Source organism: Peromyscus leucopus, chromosome 4 (assembly GCF_004664715.2).
Source record: "Peromyscus leucopus breed LL Stock chromosome 4, UCI_PerLeu_2.1, whole genome shotgun sequence".
Lineage (NCBI taxonomy): Eukaryota > Metazoa > Chordata > Mammalia > Rodentia > Cricetidae > Peromyscus > Peromyscus leucopus.
The window spans coordinates 73,505,188-73,525,077 of NC_051066.1; positions in this window are offsets into that span (position 1 = coordinate 73,505,188).

Consider the following 19,890-nt stretch of genomic DNA (forward strand, 5'->3'; position numbering starts at 1 on the left):
ATTTCATTAATAGGACACATATGGTAGCTCAAAACTGTCTGTACTGCACTTCTTGGTAACCTCATTCTCTCCACTGGCCAGAATGGGACCAGGCATGAGCATGGTGAACATACCGACAAAAAATGTTTATTCATATATTTATTTAAATGCTGGAAGTCAAATGCATGGTCTCATGCATGTTATGCAAATGATACACCACTGAACGATTGGTCCAGATTCATGTTTAATTCATCCTTATGAGAACAACTCTACAAATGAGGCTTCCTTCAGTTGAAAAAAGACGATGTCTTCCGTGGACTCTTCCTTGGCAGCATTCTGATCACAGAAGTCATGCTGTGATGGTGAAGGAAGAGTGGTAAATTCGTACAACAGTTTAGTGTGTGAAACTTTTCTAATCACTTTCATCTTGTGAAGGAAAATCTAAACCACCAGTGCTTCTGTAGGCTTCTCATATGATCTGAATGGTTTGGAAATCAGAAGTGGCTTTTCAGAGGGGGAAATCACAATGGCACATTCTATTATGGACAATTACATTCTGAGTGTAATCTTGCAAAACCAAATATAGCCATGGAGGTTTAAGTTGATTTACATAAAAATTTGGGGAAATTGTTTTCTTTCATTTCTAAAATCTAACATCTTTGCAGATTATTTTCTTTAGGAAATATCATCCAGTATTAAAGTGCATACAGACATCAAAGCTGAGAGTAATGATTGTTTTCATAAAGAATATGTGTATGTGGGTATGTATGTATGTATGTATGTATGTATGTATGTATGTGTATGTATTTATTTCTTTGCCTGAAAATCAGGCAGTGAATAATGCTATAAGTATTACCTTAAATAGGAAAGGGGAGGCAGAATCTGGGAGACATAGTTTCAATCTCAACTGTTTGTTTGGAATTAATCTTCAGATGCTATATACCAAGATAAATTTCTAATGAAGACTGGATATTGCAATTTTAGGAATGTATTAATGAAAGAAATAGTAAATGTTGAAGATTCATTTTTTATTCCTTTTTTAAGATATGTTATACTTAAGAAATAGTAAAAATTATTAAAAGTATAACTATGTCAGTTTCATAAAAGAGGCATGTTTAATCAGCACATAGATAATGGAACAGAACATCACCAGCTTCCCCAAATGTTCCTAGAGCACCCAAACATTTCTCTTCAGGTGTATCTATTATCCAGATTGGCAAAGATTTAAATTTTGCTTTTCTTACACATATCACATAAATAGAGACATTGGTAATCTGAGTCTTCTATGCATTAAAAATGGCTGTAAGTCATGTGATTTTTTTGGTGTCATATCTCATTGTGTTTTATATATATATGTCATCAGATATTTATTATTTCAAAACTTGAAAAGAATTGGTATTATTTCAATTTGGAGGTTTTAAGAAGAGAATTTCTGCAAACATTCTGGGAAAATTGGCTATCTGGTTTTGCATGACCACTGACATTTTAAAGAAGAAGATGCCAGAGACTTGCAAGTTTAGTCCAAGCTAGGCATGAACACAAACAAAGCAATGAAATGAAACATAATACATACTGAGACTCTTAACATACTGACAAGGACAAGGATTCTATGAATGAGTACCATTACTGACCCATCCCTAATTACAACTCCATCCTTGCTTGTTCACCTTCATTGTGCCATTCACACCCAGCTTACAGCAACACCATTAGTGCAAACCTTTTAGTGAGCATGGATGTACATCTCTGTCAGCCATATTTATTGATGTGAAATGAGCGGGCAATGTATTACAATCCTAAATCTACAATTAATTAATTAATTGTAATTAATTTCAATTAATCTACAATAAGAGATATACAATCTCTTAGACCTAAACTACCAAATAATTTTCCAAAGACAGTTGTAACAATTAATATATACACAAGGAATGCATATTGAAAATTCTCATTATTCCATAATCCTGATATTCATTGGTATGCTTCCAAACTTTTAGCTTTAGCTTTCCTATGTACTGAGATTTATTATAATGTGCACTGCCTTGAAATTAGGTGAATAAGAATAGTATGTAATATAAATTTGACCATTTATATATGCTTTAAAAATTCTCTGTTGTTCAAATGAATCTTTTTGCTTTACTCTTCATTCAGTCACATAGATGGAGGTGTTCAAGTGGTTTGAGTGCTATATGTCTTTGACAAATATATACACAGTGAATGTCTTATCTCATTCTGTAAAATGTCCTTTTATTGTTTTGGCTATCATTGGATGTTCTTAATTTTTACAAGATGAAGTACTTTTAATTAAAAAACTTTGACAAATTTAGAACTCACACACAGCAGGATGCATATGTGGTGGTGTGAGGACAACTGTGTGAGTACTTTCTTCTCTTGATCCTTGTTAGATACAGGGATAAAACTCAGGTTCTCAGGCTGTGTCCAAATGCCCCTACACTGTGCACCATCCCACCAGTCCCAGCAAAGTTTATGTTTTTATTTTCCTCATATTAAACATAAATTTCTTGACACGTGGACACCAGGACAGAATGTTGGCCTACCTAAAGCTATAGTTGTGAGCTTCCTAATGTGGGTGGTGAATCAAACTTTCTGTCTCAACAAGAGGAGGAAGCACTCAACCACTGAACCTTCAGTCCCTAAGGCAGCCTTTGAGAGGGGCTGAGTGAGAAACTTCTGCTGAAAGACTTACATTTTTCTCCTCAATCTAAAACAGTTTTGCCTATTTCAAAATGTACTATTTGGTTTCTTTCAGCATCTGTAACATATGTAAATAAAATCTTTTTCATTTTCTTCACTCCTACTCTTCTTTCATCCATTCCTCCACTTCTTTCTGTGCTGCTAGGCATTGAACTCAGGTTATTGTTCATGCAGAGTATATTTTTCATTTAAGACAATGTGGGGGAAAACTGGAGAAAATACTATGAAAAGAAGTGTTTTCTCACCGATGCTCCATTTTAGAGCCACAAAATAACTAGAGACAATTTTCTGTTTTGGAAGTTAAATTCTGACCCGTAGAGAATCTCAGACAAAGGCTTTGCCTTTAGATCTGCAGATTATACTCAAGATTTATGTCATACTTAGTGGCCAGATATTCTACTAATTTTTATTAGTGATGAACATGATCCCTGTAGAGCATTGTACATGGGTTAATTGGTGATATTGTGTCCCCCAATATATTGTGCACCCTAATAAACTTATTAGAGTTCAGAGAACAGAGCAGCTACTAGATAGACATAGAGGCAAAAAAAGGTGGCACACACACCTTTAATCCCAGCATTCCAGAGGCCATCCGGATCTCTGTGAGTTCAAAGCCACACTGGAAACATCCAGGCACGGTGACACATGCGTTTAATCCCAGGAAGTAATGGCAGAAAGCGGAAAGGTATATAAGGCATGAGGACCAGGAACTAGAGCCTTTGTTAAGCTTTTAGCTTTAAGCAGCAGTTCAGCTGAGTTCCATACAGATGAGGATTCAGAGTCTTTCAGTATGAGGAAATGAGATCATCTGAGGAATTGGCAAGGTGAGGTTAGATGTGACTTATTCTATTTCTCTGATCATTGAGCATTTATCCCAATAGCTGGCTCCAGGTTTGGTTTTATTAATAAGACCCTTTAAGATTCATGCTACAGGTTGATATATGGATCCATCTGACAGGCTTTCCTTTGCCCTAAAGAAAATCAAGACCAACATTAATTGTATTTATTCCTGGAATAGAATCAAATCAACAAAATGACTTCATTTTCTTCAATGTCAATCACTATCTTGATTTTATTTCCCAACATTGTGATAAAAGAAAAAAAAAAGAGGAAAAGGGCACTGAGCCTTTACTCCTACATTCTAGTCTCTTTTTGTTCAAGAAGTACCCTGCAGGCTAAGAAAAGAGAAATCTGGACACCAACACAGCCATAAATCCCTCCACCTACAATCTGTCTTGCCTTCAAGATGTGCTAAGGCAATGGTGGAACAGAACCTGTGGGAGTGGCCAACCACACCACAAGTGGGTTACAGACACCTACATGTAGAGGGATACAGACATGTATGTAGAGAGAGAGGCTAAATTGGAGCTGTCCATTAGGTTCTTCCCTTAGGAGATCCAGGAACTCCTGGAAGGGGGAAGGGGAAGATTGTAGGAGTCAGAGGGGATGGAGGACTCCAGGAGAACAAGGCCGGCCTACTGAATCAACTAAGCAGGGATCACACAGAATGAAGTGGCAGTGGCAAGCAGGGGGCCTAAGTGAGTGCACCAGATCCTTTGTGTGTGTGTGTGTGTGTGTGTGTGTGTGTGTGTGTGTGTGTAATTATGTTATGGCTATTAGCTTGGTGTTTCTGTGGGGCTCCTAACAGTGGGAGTGGGTGTTTCTCTGATCCTTTTTGCCTGCTCTTGAGATTCTTTTCCTCCTACTGGGTTGCCTTGTCCAACTTCCAAAGGTGGGCCTGTGACTTATCTTATTGTATCTTCTTTTGTCCTGTTTGGCTGTTGTCTTTTGGAGGCCTGTTATTTTCTGAAGAAGAAACAGAAGGGGGGTGGATCTGGGGAAGAGCGGAGGGAGAGGGTAGTGGAGGGGGTTGGGAGGAGTGGAGGAAGGGGAAACTGTAGTCAGGATGTATTGTATCAGAGAATAATCTACTTTCAATAGATTAAATAAATAAAAATTTAAAAAAAAAACTGACAAAAGCAATGTAAGGGAGAAACGTTCATTCAGTTCGCCATTCCTAGTTGTAGTCCATGCTTGCAAGGAAGTCAGGTGGTAGAATACACAAAATGGCATCATGAATTTTGAAGGCAAATGGGTGGAACTAGAAGAGAATCATCTTGATTGAGGTAACCCACATCCAGAAAGGCAAACATGGTATGTACTCACCCATAAGTTAATAGTAACTGTAAAATAAAGGATAACTATGCTACAATCCACAGATCCAGAGACACTAGATAACAAGGAGGGCCCAAGGGGCAACTTTCAGATCTCTCCCTGGGAAGGGCAAATAGCAGAGATTTCATGAGTAGACTGCTGGCAAATGGTGATGGGAACATGAATGATCAGGTTGAGGTGGGGGGACCGAGGGGGGAGAGTAATGAAAGAGACTAAAGAAGAGCAGGGGAGGATGCATTCCCAGGTCACTTAAAAACCTGGTGCAAAGGAATCTCCCAGGAATCTACAAGAATTACCCCATCTAAGACTCCTAGTACTAGCTGATACACAGTTTAAACTAATCATCTCCTGTGATCAGGCAAGACTTCAAGTGGAGGGAGTGGGAAACCAACCCAGTCACATAACCTTCGACCTACATTCTGCCCTGCCTATGGGATGTGCTGGGAAAAAAGGGGGCCTAGAAATTGAGGGAGTGGTCAACCAATGACTGGTCTAGCCTGAAACCCATGCCAGGAGAGTAAGCCCAGCCCTGACACTGCTTGGAACACCAGGACCCACAGTCTGGATGACCCAGAGGCATATGATAGAAGCAAACACAACTTGAGGGAAAAAATGTCAATGTGATGATACTCAATGATATTCTGCTATACCTATAGATTGTTGCCTAGCCCAATTGTCACCAGAGAGGATTCATCTAGCAACTTATGGAAACAGATGCAAAGCCACAGCCGAACATTAGGCAGAGCTTGGGGAATCTTGCAGAAGAGAGGGAGGAAGGACTGTAGGAGCCAGTGGAATCAAAGGCACCACAAGAAAATCCACAGTATGAACTAATCTGGGCTCATAGAGACTGAACCGACAACCAGGGAGCCTGCATGGGACTGACCTAGGCATTCTGTATATATGTTACAGTTGTGTAGCTTTGTCTTCTGTGGGACTTCTAACAGTGGGAGCAGGGGCAGTCTTTGATTGTTTTATTCGCCTTTGATATCCTACTCCTCATACTGGGTCTCCTTGCCCATGCTTATTCCATGGGGTGGTGCTTTGTCTTACTGCAACTAGATATGCTATGTTTTGTTGATATCCATGGGAAACCTGCACTTTCCTGAACAGAAACAGAGGAGTTGATTGACGGTTGAGAACAGATGGTGGTGGTGGTCGTGGTGGTGGGGGACTAGGAGGAGAAGAGGGAGAGGAAAATGAAACTGGGATATAAAATGAATAATTTTTTTAAAAAATGAAATAAAAAGAGAGAGAAAGAGAGGGACACACACACACATACACAAACACAAATACACACACACACACACACACACACAGCATGAACAATGGAATAAGGCATTCATAACTTGGCGGTGGTGGCACACACCTTTAATCCCAGCACTTGGGAGGCAGAGACAGGAGGGTGTCTGTGAGTTCAAGGCCAGCCTGGGCTACAGAGTGAGATCCAGGCCAGAAGATTGCACAAAAAAAAAAACCTGTCTCAAAACAAACAAACAAACCAACAAAGGAAATAAGGCATTCATGTCAGTGCTCACTCCCCTCATCTCCATTGTATTTAGTTTTGGGACGATCCCTAAAACATTCAGAGTGGTTCTTCCCTCCTCAAAAGAGCCAAACAAGAAAACACTTCACAAGCATACTTAAAGGTCTATCTTATTCAAACAATTCCTCACTGTGACGCCCTTCAACCAGGGACTGTGCTAAGTGACAAGAGTGCTAACAAAGCTATCACATTAACGTTTTATTTATTTTATTTATTTATATATTTATTTATTTATTTATTTATTTATTTGGTTTTCAAGACAGGGTTTCTCTGTGTAGCTTTGCGCCTTTCCTGGGACTCACTTGGTAGCCAAGGCTGGCCTCGAACTCACAGAGATCCACCTGGCTCTGCCTCCCGAGTGCTGGGATTAAAGGCGTGCGCCACCACCGCCCAGCTCACATTAACGTTTTAATTGCCTGCACTCACACCAATCATGAGAAAACTAGACAAATAAACTACAATTTTTTATAACTATATTAGGTTTCAATTACTCATGCATTTGTAACTTGAGTTAAAAATCCTTAAAAGTGTAGTTCTACCATGTTTTGTATCCTCACATAAGCCATCAAGTAGGTGATAAGAATCTGCTGCATTTGTATTAATCTCAGATTTGAGCTTTCTCCTTAGTGTTCATCATAGATAGTACCATATTCTTCAACTATTTAAAATGTTCATGCATTTTTTTTGTTGTTTTGCAATAGTTATCTTAATTAAGTTATCTGAGCTTGATGTTTCTATTACTTCTGAGATAAAAAGAATCACTAAATCAGCTGTATAGTATAATCTATGATAAGATCCAAAATTTTAGGAAAGTATAATTTTCAAGTTCCTAGTATTTGTTTAAGTGAGTATATACAGTGATTTAATATATGTACATATAATGCATGTATTAATTGAAGATTATAAATCATAATAAATTACTTAAATGTTAGAAATAAGGTAAAAATTGAAACCCATGTCCTATATACTGAGTAACTTTAAATCACACATGAATCTTTTGTATTTTAGGAGGATTTATACCTTTATTTAACTTTGTATCAAGTAAAGACAGAATAATGAAGTAACATGTCAACTTGGACACCTATGTAACTGAAACACAGACAATTTGTTTCCAATAGAAAATATAGCTCAAAAGATGATAATTTCATAACCCCATTGTTTATTAATGAGTTTGCTTTTGATTTGGAACATGTATTTCAGATTTTCTAAACAAGTAGATTATAAATAATGTTGCCAAAAATGTCCTTCAACAAACATTAATTTTCAAAGGTTTGACATATATTTAATCACACTTTAAAGTTTGCAAATTGTATTTTGACAGGTTTGGGGAGTGTAAGTGCAGTTTAATGAGCTCATTTGCTGGAATTAATTAAAAAGCACAATCAGTGACATGTACCTATGGGGTGGATAAGCCTGGAGAAATCTTAATGTGGTCTTTGCTGGCTAGTTCTATGACAACTTGACACAATCCAGAGTTATCTGAAAGGAGGGAATCTCAATTGAGAAAATACCTCCATGAGATACTTGCTTAATTAGGAATTGATGAGGAAGGGCCCAGCCCATTGTGGGTGGTGCCATCCCTGGGCTAGTGATTTTGGGTTCTATAAGAAAGCAGACTGAACAAGCCATGAGGAGCAAAGCTGTGAGGAGCAAGCCAGCAAGTAGCACTTCTCCATGATCTCTGCATTAGCTCCTTTCTCCAGGATCCTACCCTGTTTGAGTTCCTTTTCTGACTTTCTAAGATGATGAATGGTGATATGGAAGTCTAAACTGAATAAACCATTTCCTCCTCAACTTGCTTTTCAGTCATGTGTTTAATTGAAGCAATAGAATCCCTACCGTGTTCCCTTATGACATTCTCACTATCTAATGGAATTTTACTTTTGCTGACACTGTATTTCCTTATATATGTTTTCATTACTAATTTTATTATTTATTTTCTGATACCGTATATCCTTGGTCAATGACGCTAATCAGATTGAATTGTAGTGGAAATAGGTTGAAGAGATTCCACACAGTTAAAACCATCATAATGGAAATTGCCTATTCCATGGTTAGCGTCAACATTTGGGGTGGATGAGAAGGCTCAAAGCATTATGTAAGATATACTGAACAAACACTTGACTTAAGTTCAGTTCCTGTAACCTATGTAAAAGAAGGAGAGAATTGACTCCACAAGGTTGTCCTCTCACCTCCAAATAGGCATAGTGGCACAATGCAACATCCACCTACACAAATCATACACAATAATAATAAACAAACTAAAGTGTTTTAATAGAGAGAAATTTATTAATAATATTTTGTTGTTCAGCTATTCTGCATAACATTGTAAACAATATAATATAATCAAAAAGGCCTACATAGTTAATTAATGCAGTTTGCAGCAGCTTTATCAATGATAAAACAAAATATATTACAGCTCTCACATTCATATTCAGAGGTAACTTGGGGGGTTAATTCATATTAAATGGTTACATTCTTTAAGAAGGAAATTTATAGCTTAGAGACAAAGTAAAAATGTTTGTGGTGTATTCTTCAGAGTTTATACTGAAACACTTGCACCATGGCATTCAGTGTTGGAGAAATATGTTTCTTTGATGTTACTGCTACATAAAAGCTCTTGCATTCATTAGTCACATTAGAATATAGACATTATTTACTGGATTTGCAATTATTTTAATCTAGTGGAAAAATAAACTCAATTGCTGCTGAATATTATTTTTTCAGTGTCTGAGTTCATTCTTTTTTTTCTTTTCATTTTTCTTTATTAACAAAATTTCTACTTCCTCTACATACCACCCACATATCTTCACTCCTGCCTCCTCCCACCTTCCAGCCCTTCCTCCCAAGCCACCCACATCCCCACTTCCCCCAAATCAACATCTCCCATGGGGAGTCAGCAGGTCACACTGAGCCTAGGCAGGTCCAAGCACCTCCCCACTGCACCAAGGCTATGCAAGGTGTCACACCACAGGCACCAGGATCCTAAAAGCATGCACTAGGGACAGATCCCGATCCCCTGCCTGGGTCCCCCACAAACAGTTTGAGCCAAACAACCTTCTTCCATAACCAAAGGGCCTAGTCCAGTCCCATGGGGGCTCCACGACCACTAGTCTACAGTTCATGGGCTTCAACTAGTGTGGCCGGTCATCTTTACATGTCTTCACATCATGATCTCAATGTCCCCTGCCTGCAGAATCACTTCTATCTCATCGATTGGATTCAGCCTGGTGCCTGGATGTGGATCTCTGCATCTGCCTCCATCAGTCACTGGACAAAGACTCTATGATAACGGTTAGAGTATTCACTAGACAGGTCACCAGAGTAGACAAGTCCAGGCACCCTCTGGACCACTGCCAGCAGTCCAAGGTGGGGTCATCCTTGTGGATTCTTGAGAGCCTCTCCATCACCCTGCCTCATCCTATTCCCATGATGTCCTCATCTATCATGGTATCTCCCTCACTGTCCTCCCACTCTGTCCCTGTTCCAGCTCGACCCTCCCATTTCCCTATGTTCTCATGCCCCACTTCTCACCCTCTGCCACCCCCTGACTCCCAGTCTGCTCATATAGATCTCCTCCACTTCTCGTTCGATGGTCCATCCATGTGTCTGTCCCTCCTAGAGTCTTTCCCTGCTAGCTAGCCTCTCTAGAGCTGTGGGTTTGTTGAATATTATTTTAAGATCTTACATTTGTTTACGCTGTGGAACATTTGATTCATGATGCAAATATGTGTTGCATTATTTTATGTTGCACTCTGTGAAGTTGTGTTACTTTGCCTGACTAAAATACCTGATTGGTCTAATAGAGAGCTGAATGGCCAATTAGATGGGCAGGAGAAAGGATAGGTGGGGTTGGCAGGCTGTGAGAATAAATAGGAGGAGAAATCTGGAAACATGAAGGAGTGAGAAAAAAAGAGACCAGTCACCCACTCACACAGCCAGACATGGAATAAGAAGGTAGGAAAAGATAAACAGGTATAAGATGGTATCTCAGAGTCATTTTAATTTGCATTTCCCTGATGACTAAGGATGTTGAGCAATTCCTTAAATGTCTTCCAGATGTTTGAGATTCTTCTGTTGAGGATTCTTTCTTTACCTCTGTAGCACATTTTTTAATTGGATTGTTTGGTATTTTGATGTCTAGTTTCTTGAATTCTTTATATATTTTGGAGATCAGCCCCCTGTCAGATGTGGGGTTGGTGAGGATCATTTCCCACTCTGTAGACTGTTGTTTTGTCCTGTGTAGGTTGGGAGGGGGAGAAATCTTTGGTATGTAAAACGAATTAAAAATTTTTCTTAAGAAAGAAAGAAAGAAAGAAAGAAAGAAAGAAAGAAGGAAGGAAGGAAGGAAGGAAGGAAGGAAGGAAGGAAGGAAGGAAGAGAAGAAAAGATAAACAGAAACAGAGAAAGGTAAAAATCCAGAGGCAAAAGATAGACAGGACATTTTAAGAAAAGTAGGCAAGAAACAAGCCGAGCCTTATCACCCATGTGCACATAATGCTTAAGCCATCAATTAATGGGTGCAAATAGACAGATGTTGATATTGCCTCATTTCACATTCAGAACTTACTTAACAGTAGCTAGAGAGGGGTCAGGGTAGAAGTATTTACACTATAGAATTTGTAGCAAAGCAAAAAATAATTAATATTCAAAATACCTAGCAAGAATATAATTTTGTGCAATTAATTAAAGAAGAGCTGCTTAATTTTGCTCATTTTTGAACTGACATTTTCATTCTTCACTAAACATTGTTTTCCATGTTACCAACGTGAAGTCTATGGCTACTTTATGTTTTCATTTTTAATTTTTTTTGCACCGATGTATTGCATAAAATACCTATTTCATACATTTCTTACTAATAAAATCTGGTTATTTCAATTTTCTGTTGTATGCTTGATTTTTTCTAGCTACAAACTGTAAACAATTTTTTAATAAAATACCTGTTTAAAATTTATCCTTTTTCTATGGAATGCTTCCATTCCTTCTAATTCCATGTATTTGTTGTGTAAAATATATATATGTGTGTGCGTCGTGTGTGTGTGTGTGTGTGTGTGTGTGTGTGTGTGTGTGCGTGCATGCACATTTTAGAGAATTGGGTTTATACACATGGACTTTTAGCCATATTTATTGCAAATAATTTCAATTTGTGATTTAAATAAATTTATATTTTCTCATTTGAGTGGCTCATGTTAAAATTGAGCATTTGAATTTCTCACTGTCTTTCATAGAAATAATATAAGGACAAAATGTAAATATAATAACTTTCAACTATTCTGAAAAATAATTAATACATCTAATTATAATGGAAAAAAGAAATAAAAATCACATGGTATAAATTAAATAAATAAAGCACCAGTCTCCAAAATTTCTATTTGTATTTCACATAAATTATTATTTTCCAGCTAACAAGTTGAACACATTAATCTCTCAGTTTATAAAAAATCATACACTTCTGCATGGTAATCCTATGTATTATTTATAAATCTTATTTCTAGTTTTGTATTTTGTATTATAACAAATGGAATGTAATTTTATTTTTTATTTACTTGAATTAGAGTATATTTTTTCTTTTTTCCATCCTATCCCCAAACCAAAGTAAATGCATAGAATGGCATTGTTTGTTTTTCCTAGAGGGAAGAACATGTTTGTGGTAAACAAAGCAGATCTCTCAAAAATGACAAAATATTAGTAAGTTCCTTAATGTGAACTAATCAAATATCAGAATATTTACTTCAATAAATTGTGTGAAATTTTTCACAAAATATATTGTTATGTGATATGCAGAGTATTTGCTAAATTATTATGCATTTATGCATAATACTGTGAAAGAATGTCATAAAAGTACTTTCAATGATTTTGCAGTTCCTTAGACACACATCAGTTTTCTATTTTGGAGATGATACAGATTTGGTGTATTTCAAAGACTTAATACATACATGTAATTGTATACATTAATGCTTTATCAATAGTGTTATTGCAATTCATTTTAAAATCATATATGTTGACTGTGTTATAGATAATGCAGATTAAGGAGATGATATTGAAAAGTCTTTGTTTATGCACATAGAGAAACAGAATACCTTTTTATAATGATAGTTTTTTTTCTTTCATGGCAGAATATTTTTTGCTAGGCTACCCTAAAACATATTGCATAGCCCAGGCTGAACTCTGATTCACAATAATGCTTCTGCCTCAGCTTCCAGATTTCCAGTTTGTGTCACCAAGCCAAGCTTAGTCTTTGATTTCTATTAGTGGGGTATGGGAAAGTGAGTCTTAATAAGTGAAGAGGAAAAAAGAAAATTTAAATATCAGATATAGAAGAATATAATCAGAGGATGCTGGAAAAGCAGTGGCTTGGTGAGTACTTTGGGGATATCTCTGAGTATAGTAAACCTAACATCTAGTCAATAATAAGGAACACCTTTTAAGTCATCTAGAGCAAGAATATTTCAAGAGCAGTGAGAGCTAGACAGGTCAGAGTACAGAACAGACTGAATGTACCTGAGTTCCAATAAGGGTCAGTGAAACTAATGAATAGGGAGTAAGAATAATGGTGTAGCATAGGGCTAGTCTTTCAAAAGCTAATAGGCTATCATTGATAAGTCCATGTTCATTCTAAATTGGGTAGGATGGCCTTGGTGACTTGTCAGTAGTATCCTCTATCATTTTTTGTAAAGACCATGCATAACTTCAAAATCAATTTGTAAGCTAGAAAGAAAAAAACAAAGAGGCTACTTAGCCATTATGTTCAGAATGCCCTTTCAAGATTAAGTCAGTAGTCCTTAATAGTGTACTAGAATATTTAGTGGAAAGAAAGAAATGAAGGGAAATTAACAAGATTTTCAGTTATACAATTTGAGTGATGTTCATTCAATCCCTCTTCTTTATTTTTTTAAATGTACATATTGAAAAGAGTATTTTACTGCTGTTTTTGTGTGTAAATCTGAAGATGCTTATATGACATGAAAATTATATTTAAACATTTCTAGTTCAGAAAAACAATTCTTGACAAAACATAGAAAGTTGGAAGTCATTGACAATACAGATTAATGTTCTAAAATTCCATAGGAATAAAAGAAACTGCTAATAGTGGTGGTCATTCCTATCAACCCATTCCCATTCCCTTATTTTGTTTTTTTATATTCATAAATAGCTAATGTATCTATCACTCACAAATGCTCATCTCAGTTTAACTAAATGCCTAATTGTTAATTATTACTAAAGTTTAACAAAATTGCTAGGAGACACCTACAAAATAAGTTCAGTTAAAAGGAATTTGCTGAATCTCTGAGCTGTAATAAACATTACATGCTTACTGGTGTACTAATAAAGGTCTTGTTGTTCTGTAATAATTTAATTTTCTTTCCCCAGAAAGAGTTTAATAAACATTTAGATTAAATTGGTAGATTCAAATATTCATCGTAATCAAGGAGGCAATAGAAAATGTAATTCTAACTCTTTGGAGTAAAAGTGGGCAGTGATCAATGTTCCAGAAGACAGGAGAACATATATGGAGTAGGTAATAGATCCTTGGTGCTCAATAAACAAGTCCCATAAGGCTGGAAGTCATTAGTCTGAAGGCAGGCTTTGCATCACATTGGTGATGTTGCATTCTTCTCTTATATTATTCCAGATAGAGAGATGAAACAATAGGAGGTGAAACTACTGCTTTTCTTTTCCTTTGGTAAGGAAACGATATTTAAAAATGATCCTAATGCAAGTCCCTAGGTTTTAATTGATTGTATCAGTATTGTATGAACATTTATACACAATTGCCCTAATAACAGGAAAAATATCACATACCTCAAGTGACATAAAAACAAAACTGATAGATTATGATTCATGACATTGCCTATTTTGTTTTTCTGCTTATAAATATTTATTCCTTCTTAGTTTGTATCTATTATGCTGAAACCTTAGATGGTATTTAAATCTATTACCCATGTAAGATCATAATTGTCAAAAAAAATTTTATGTCACTATAAATATCATAAAACTTGGAACTCTAATAGGTCAGTATATAATATGCCATCAAATACTTATAGATTTAGTACATGTATAATTGTTAATGGAAATATATTATTCTCTCATAAAATAAATCATAACCACAGTTTCCCCTCTCCCCTCCTCCAAGCTCCCACCAACTTTCCTCTCCCAGATCCACTTCCTGTCTGTTTCCTCTGTAGTAAAGAGCCAGTCTCCAAGATAAGACAGCCACACAGGAAAGAACAAAATACAATAAATCAAGTCAAAATCCTTTTTATTGAGGCTGGACAAGACAACCCAATAGGAGGCAAGGAGCCCCAGTAACAGGCAAAGGAGTCCAAGAAACACCCAATTTCCAATCCTAGGAATCCTACAAAAGCACCAAGTTTTAACAGCCACAACATACACATAGAGGACCTAGTGCAGACCATGCAGGCCCAGTGCTTGCTGCTTCAGATGAAATGGTTCCTAATGACATTCTGCTATACTCACAGATTGATGCCTTGTTTGTTTTTATATATTAATAAAATAAGAAATATGCAGCTTGAGGAGATGGCTTAGTGGGCTAATTACCTGCCTTGTGAGTATATGTAACTGTGTTAAAATCCACACAGACCAATGTAAAACTGGGTACAGTAGCACTTATCTATAATCCCAGGTTTCCTACAGTGACATTGAGACAGATAAAGAAGAATTTCCAAGTTTCCAGGCAGCCAGTCTGCCATGCACAATGGTCCTCCATGCTACATGTGTCCCTCACATATGGACACAGACATCACTTGAATATCATACACATAAAAACTTCATAAATAGAAATTTTTCTCCAGTGTCATTAAATCTTGAAGGACAAAGACTTCTGCTTTAATTGTTTTCATGAAAAAATGAAGACACACTTATTTATATGATGAAATTTATTGATGCAACAAATAATAGTTCCTCCTAATTTAATAGTTTAAATTATTTTATAGGATAGTTTAGCAATTCTGAAAAACATGTATCACCCCCACGTATTTATATGAAGGGTCTATCTACAAGTGTACATACATGTGCATAAACATGTGCATATGTGTGTGTTTGGGTGTGTATGTGTTTCTGTGTGCATGCTCCTTTCTAGTCATAGAGATAAGATTTCATTGTCAAGAAAGAATGATAAGCATTTCATTGTCAAACAAAAATCTTGGGCAAAGAACAGAATTAAGTCATTAGTTTTTGCCGAAGTAAGTATTTTAGATAGTTTCACATAGAAAAATCTGTAGAACATATCAATGTTCCTTTGTTCATATTTGTGTCAAATCCTATAATTGAACAATGATAAAATATGAGATTATTTATTATTGGAATACATTTACAAATCAACCTGAGGTTGAATACATTCAAATTTTCAAAATACAGCTATGAACATAAATTTATACTCATTTTGGCAGTTAGTGCAAATATTGATGTTAATTCCAAAGAACTGCTGATATATAAATTATATGATTTAGTTTGATATTGGCATGAAGAGACTTGCTCATATGAAATATTGGTACAATAACAATTTTCACTGTAGGCTTCCTTAAATTTGAATGATTAGCCATTTTGTGTGAGATCTCTCTTGGGATATTAAGTATTATAGCAAATGATAACTAACAAAAATACACAGTATAGAAATATCAGTATAATTAAATCTGTACCCTATTTAAACTTCAACAAGAACCAGCTTTTCCTCTGCTTGATTCATGTAGTCTACATCCAAACAGTCCATTTTGAAGGGATATTTTCAAACATCTAGAGCATGACACTTTTTATTTTATTTTATTATTTTTTTTATTTTTTGGTTTTTCGAGACAGGGTTTCTCTGTGTAGCTTTGTGCCTTTTCCTGGAACTCACTTGGTAGTCCAGGCTGGCCTCAAACTCACAGAGATCCGCCTGGCTCTGCCTCCCGAGTGCTGGGATTAAAGGCGTCGCCACCACTGCCCGGCCGACACTTTTTATTTTTAAACACTATTTTTTTTTTTCATAAAGGCCTATACACTGACCAGAACTATTTACCTTTCTTTTATTTTTCTTTTTTGTAACAAACAGATTATTTTCAAAGTTAACTTTAATTTTGAAGCAACATCTAACAATGTTTGTTTAACTTTGCCCTATTGACTCAGAGTTTATTATGTATTTGATTTATTCAAAGCAACATCTAAACAACTTCTATACACTGTGCTTGGTAATTGCACTTAATTTTTCTTTATGATACTATAAAATTTTACTTTTCTACATTACGTGTGTGTGTGTGTGTGTGTGTGTGTGTGTGTGTGTGTGTGTGTGTTGCAGTACTAGTATGTTTTGTAGTACTAAAGACTGAGCCAGGGGCTCTATTGTATGTGAAACAGATTTTCTCTACCACTTGAACTCTACTCTCAACCTCTCATTCCTGTAATTTTATGTTGTTCATAGGAGAATAAAATTTAGTACTCCACTGATAACCTGTATTACAGTGAGACATTTAAATAGACTTGATTTTGTTGAGTTTCCGGTTTGTAGATTAGAGTGATTTTTACCTGATTATGTGGGTCTTCTTTACTGCATGAAGCTGCTGATCCTTATTTGTGAGGCTGAAATCAAATGGGTTTCATTTGCATCAGCATTACCATGACATTTCCTCCAAGTTTCTCATGTCATAATAGATGATGAGAAAGGCCAAGGGTCCTTCTAGTGTTTAAATTTCAGATCTGATAACTTGGGCAAATTCTCTCAATATACCTTTGGTATGTTTTATCTAGTACAGATGATGTATAAAATAACTCTGCTATTGACTTATCAGAAATGTCTATGCAAAACACTAGGACAATAGCAAGCACAAATAAGACGGTTTAAGTATGGGTTTCCATGTAAGTTATTATTGCTATGATGTATTGGGAAGTTGCTTCCTCCATGAAGCTAGACTTTAATATGCATAGTCTTATTCTCATCCAATTGATCATTATTAAGCTCAACTTTGGTTAAATCAACCAAAATATCATTGAAGAACTTGGAATTTAGAAGAAAAATTTAAAATTAATGTTCTGAAGTAGTTATTACTATAAGAGACCACTACACAAAGAGAGAAAATGAAGAAACAGTAAAAACAGGAAGAGAAAGCTAGAAATTATTAGAATTTATTTAATACCATGAAAATCAAAAGAAATGCTGGAACTCATTATACTTCTTATCTCATGTAAGAATAGAGTTTGGATGGTTATGATTCATTTTTAAATCTTAAATTCAAGACAGACCTAGCATCCAGCATAGAATGGAAATTTCAAAACTGGAGCATGCACAGAAAATTGATGTAAGTTATTTTTACTCATTGAAACTAATTGAACTTCACCTTTAAAAAAATGAATAGTTAGATATTTGAGATTCAAAATTGTATAGTGATTCTGATTAAAATTATTTTAGCCTACTCGTGTCAAGCCATAGTGTGTACAATAACACACTCACATATATACATAAACACACACATTTATTTATTAATTATTATTAATAATAAAGGTGTCAGTTTAGCAGTAAGAAGATGAAGCAAAATGTTCTGTGCTAGGAATTTACTGTGACAGTATATTTTTATCAGATTTTCATTTTATTCAGATTTAAATATTTCACTGTTTTGTTTATTTTTAGTTAAAATCTTTACATTTTAAATTTAATATCAAAAGATTAAATTTTAATGCTGTTAAGATTAGATACTTGTTTTAAAGAGAAAGTGTGAATGTCCTCTACAAATAAGAACTTTTAGGCTTCTGATGTCTCAGGTAGGTTTATAACGAAGACTGCCTTCATTCTCCAGGCAATTCCATGATTTTAACAGTGCTTAACAGAAACAGAAGTTCTGCAAGCTCTGAGCACATGGTTTTGCCACTTAACTTAAAGAGACTTAAATTCCTCACACAAATTCCAGATTTCATTTCTAGAATGTTTGCTAGTGATTTCATTGCATTACCACTGAATTTGAAAATAACAGCAACTATATTATCATAAGAAACAAAAAGTGATGATAATGTAAATTTAAAAATTTGTTAAAACTCAAGTGTTAAAATGTCTGCTAAAATAACACCTACTTTAAAATGATTTCATGAAAATGACTATCAACCAAAATATTTATAGACACAAGCATGCATGTATGTATTTTTTTATTTTTGAAAGCATGGTATCATGCATCTTAGGCTAGTCTCAAACTCACTACATACCAACAGATCACCTTGAACTTTCATTTCCTATCATTCCACCTCCTGAGTGCTGGAATCACAGTCACAGAAAGCAACATTAAGTTGATGTCCTTTTTAGGATTAAAGTCTCTCTTTTTCTAGGAAAGCAAGTACTCTAACAATTGAGTCCCAGTCCCAGTCATATAAACAATTTTTTTTTAATGCAGTGGTGACACACATTTATTTTCAAATGTACAGTCTTCCACAGGAGAGTGGCTGATTCACTAGGTACCAAAGAGTGAACATTTGTCAATAGCTCCATGGCTTGGGTAGCACAAACTGATTTTGAAAGACTAAAATAATGTAGGACACAAAATTGAATACATAGAGAAGGCAAGTGGATCTGGAGGCGTTGGGTGGGATTGAATGTGATCAAAACGTGTATGAAATTCTTAAGAACTAAAAAAAAAAAGAAACAACAATAATAAATGTGCTGCTGACACTGTAAATTTGCTACAGCAGTTCTCTACTTCTTTTGTCTTGATTTTATAGTAAGCATCCCTACATAATACAGAACAATGTGCTCCAGAAACCACTTTTCTCTTAGAATTTCCAACAAATATTCCATTTTTCTGTTTTCATTTCTTTTATATCCCAATGGAACATATGTCAGTTTCAATCAAACTTTAAAAATTCATAAAACGTGTTTATTTTCTGACTTAGTAAAATAAGGTAGGATAAATTGCACTTCAAGTAATAATTAGTAAAGAATTAAAAATCTCTACCTGGGAAGTGGTGGTATACGCCTTTAATCTTAGCTCTTGGGGGGCAGAGGCAGGAAGATCTCTGTGAGTTTGAGACCAACCTGGTCTATAGAGTGAGTACCAGGACAACCAGGTCTACACAAAGATATCCTATCTGAAAAAAATCTCTTATTGTACTTTATTGTATTTCACAATTTCAAACTCTGATATAACTGTCTAGTAGAGTTTATGTCAAAATTGTCCAGTTTTGAGATTCAGATAGAATTAATTAAACCTATTTTAGCAATATATGGACTTTTCTACATGAATATTTTATCAATGGTATTGTGGGATGTTTTACAAAGTATAGTATGTATAATATATAATACATATGCATGTGTTTAATATAAAGTTCTTGCCCAGAAAAGATTTGTATTTGTTCATAAGCACCAGTATTTACATACATGCATTCATACATTCAAATTGAGCAGCATATTTCATGAAACGTAGGTCTGCACAATTTCCCCTACCATGGGAAGAAATATCAGGATTTGTTTAGTTGAGAAATTCCAAAAATATAAAGAATATTTTACT